The sequence below is a fragment of the Callorhinus ursinus genome, unplaced genomic scaffold, assembly GCF_003265705.2.
Source record: "Callorhinus ursinus isolate GAN/ISIS: 27379988/994484 unplaced genomic scaffold, GSC_fseal_2.0 scaffold2, whole genome shotgun sequence".
NCBI lineage: Eukaryota > Metazoa > Chordata > Mammalia > Carnivora > Otariidae > Callorhinus > Callorhinus ursinus.
In genome coordinates, this window is record NW_027397064.1 from 45,342,627 (window position 1) to 45,346,163 (window position 3,537).

The window sequence follows — 3,537 nt, forward strand, 5'->3', positions numbered from 1 at the left end:
TCTTGGGGTCCTGGGATTGAGCCCTGCATCAGTCTCCCTGCTCAGTGGGAAATATGTTTCTCCCTCTCCCTCTGTCCCTCCCCACCACTCATGTTCTCTCTCTCTCAAATAAATAAATAAAAAATAAATAAGTAAGTAAGTAAGTAAAAATCCAAAATGGGTTAAAGACTTAGCTGCACTACCTAAGAACTATAAAACTACTGGAAGAAAACATAGGGGAAAACTTCTTGATATCACTCTTGTCAGTGATTTTTTGGACATGACACCAAAAGCACCAGCATTAGAAGCAAAAACCAAGTGAGACTACATCAAACCTAAAAGCCTCTGTAGAGCAAAGGAAACAATCACCAGAGTGAAGGGACAACCTATGGAATGGGAGAAAATATTTGTAAACCACACATCTTATAAAAGGTTACTATCCAAAATACACAAGGAATTTAAACAACTCAATAGCAAGAAAACAAATAATCCAATTTAAAAATGGGCAAATAAAATAGCCCAGAAATAGACCATGCAAAAATTGTCAATTAATTTATGACAGAGACAAGAATATACAATGGGGAAAGGACAGTCTCTTCGGTAAATGATGCTGAAAAAACTGAACAGTCACATGCAAAAGAATGAAACGTCTATTTGACACGAATACAAAAATTAACTCAAAATGGATTAAAGACATGAGGAACTACTGGTTGCCTCAGTTGGTGGAGCATGCGACTCTTGATCTCAGGGTTGTGATTTTGAGCCTCACGTTGGGTGTAGAGATTACTTAAAAATAAAATCTAAAAAAAAAATGGATTGAGGACTTGAATATGTCTTAAAACTGTCAAATTCCTAGAAGAAAACATAGGCAATAAGCTCCTTGACACACACCTTGACAGTGAGTTTTTGGATCTGACTCCAAAAGCAAAGGCAACAAAACCAAAAATAAAAAAAGTATAAGTACATCAAACTAAAAAGCTTCTGCACAGCAAAGGAAACCATCAGCAAAATGAAAGGCAATCTATGGAATGGGAGAAAATATTTGCAAGTAATATATACAATAAGCAGTTAATATCCTAAATATATAAAGAACTCACACAAATCAATAGCAAACAAACAAACAATATGATAAAAAAGTGGGCAGAGGATCTGAATAGACATTTTCCAAAGAAGACATGCCAGTGGCCGACAGGTACATGAAAAGAGGCTCACCATCCCTAATCATCAGGGAAATGCCAATCAAAACCAAAACGAAATCTCATCTCACACCTGTTAGAATGGCTATTACCAAAACAAGAAATAACAAGTGTTGGAGAAATAACAAGATATGGAGAAAAGGGAACCCTTGTGCACTGTTGATGGGGATGTAAATTGGTGCAGCCACTGTGGAAAACAGTAGGGAGGTTCCTCAAAAAATAAAAAATAACAATACCATACAATCCAGCAATTCTTCTTCTGGATATCCAAAGAAAATGAAAACACTAATTCAAAAAGATAACTGCACTTCTATGTTCTTTGTAGCATTTTTTTCCCAATAGCTAAGCTATGGAAACAACATAAGTGTTCTTCAGTGGATGAATGGACAAAGAAAATGTGTTACACACATACACAATGGAATACTATTTAGCCATAAAAAATAATGAAATCTTGCCATTAGTGACAACATGGATGGACCTTGAGGGTGTTATGCTAAATGAAATAAGTCAGACAGAGAAAGAAGTACCTTATGATCTCATTTATATGTGTAATTAAACAACAACAAACCAAGCTCATAGATACAGAGGATGGGTTGGTGGTTGCCAGAGGCAGGGGATGGAGGGTGGGAGAAACGTATGAAGAGGGTCAAAAGGTACAAACTTCCAGTTATAAAATAAATAAGTTGTGGGGACATAATGTACAGCATGGTGACTATAGTGAAATACTGTATTGCATATTTAAAAGTTGCTAAAAGAGTAGATCTTAAAAGTCCTTTATATATATTTATAAAAATATATATAGTAACTATGCATGCTGACAGATGTTAACTAGACTTGGTGTGATGATCATTTTGCAATATATACAAATGTCCAATCATTATGTTGTACACCTGGAACTAATATAATGTTAAATGTCAATTATACCTTGATTTTTTTAAAAAAGCAAAAAAAAAAAAAAGAAAGAAAGTAAACCAAATTGACCTACAGAATCAACACAATCATTCTCAGAATCTGAGATGACTTCTTTGTAAAAATTGACGAACTGATTCTAAAATTCACTTGGAGTTGCATGGGACCCCATGGAGGCACAACAGTCTTGAAAAATAAGAATCAAGTAAGCAGATAGGCTCACTGGCATCCCAGCTGGCTACTGCTCTGTAGAATGCATAGATTTGGCCACAGCTGAAATGAGTTTGCATAAAATTAATGGGAAACGTCTTCCAGGAGCCATACCTGCAAAACATTTTAAACTAAACTCTGCCACTTATGGGAAATAACCAGATAATAGCCCCGTGTACTTCCCTTTTCTGGGTAGGAGGCTGACTCCAGGTGTGGATGGTGGTATGTTGTATGGTTGATTGTCAGCATCCACCCCTCCTGTTGGGGAGACAAGGTGGTCTTGGATCAGACAGGTATGTCTAAGGGTTTTGGTTTTATGGAATTCATGGATGAACTGGAACAGAAGCAAACCCTGACAGCATGCCAGGGAATAGTGGGACTGGGGTCTAAACCAGTGCTTCTGAGCATGGCAATCACTAAAGTGAGCCATATGAAGCCAGTGGAATATAATCAGATGTGCATTTAGAGCTACTACCAGTGTTACCAGCAGTACCAGAACTGTGTCTAGTGGAGGTCTGACTAGAACACAGGCAACAACAGCTATAGTTACTCCCCAAATGGCTGTCCCCAGAGCACGACACAGACATAGGAGGAAGCTGGAGATATGCACCCAATAACCCCAGGCCACAACTGGGTGTGGCTGAGGCCAACAAGGAGTTCATGGAGCAGAATGAGGAGCTGTATGAGCACTAATGGACTGTCACTGGTAGTCCCTGTACATTGTATCTTCAGAGAGCCCACCATGACATAGCCAGGACAAAAGACTAGCCAGAATAAATGATGTGAGGGAGAAGACAGAATCCTTTGAAACAAATTATTGCAAGAAGAACTTTTACCTTTTTGGAAATATGATTTTTAAGATGTCAGTAATCAACTGTTCCTTAAATTATGACTATTCCTGCAATACTGCTGTCTTCATTAATAATGAACCATTTCATTTGAGTTTGAAAACCAAGGGACCAATTATTGAAGAGGGTTGAACAAGGTTGACATTTGTATTTCTTGGAACAAGAATCATTTATCCAGGTAGGGCTACCCACATTCCTGGGGATAAAGAGAGTTTAGAATTATTAACCAAAGTGGATCATATGATTTAAACAGTTACTAATGCTCAGGTTCAGAAGGCTTCTCAGGTGACAGACATGTAAGCCATTAAGATTACAGTCAGAATACTGTATTATCTGCCATATGTCAAAGAGTGGGCAATTTCATCTGTGGCATTTCAGGTAACCATCTATGTACA

The 3,537-nt window shown here is 37.7% G+C and overlaps 1 pseudogene; it reads left to right on the forward strand.

Annotated features, from left to right (window-relative positions):
• Nucleotides 1-1,154: 1,154 nt before the first annotated feature.
• LOC112807796 (tRNA selenocysteine 1-associated protein 1 pseudogene) lies at nucleotides 1,155-3,040 on the forward strand (annotated as a pseudogene).
• The last annotated feature ends 497 nt before the right edge of the window (nucleotides 3,041-3,537 follow it).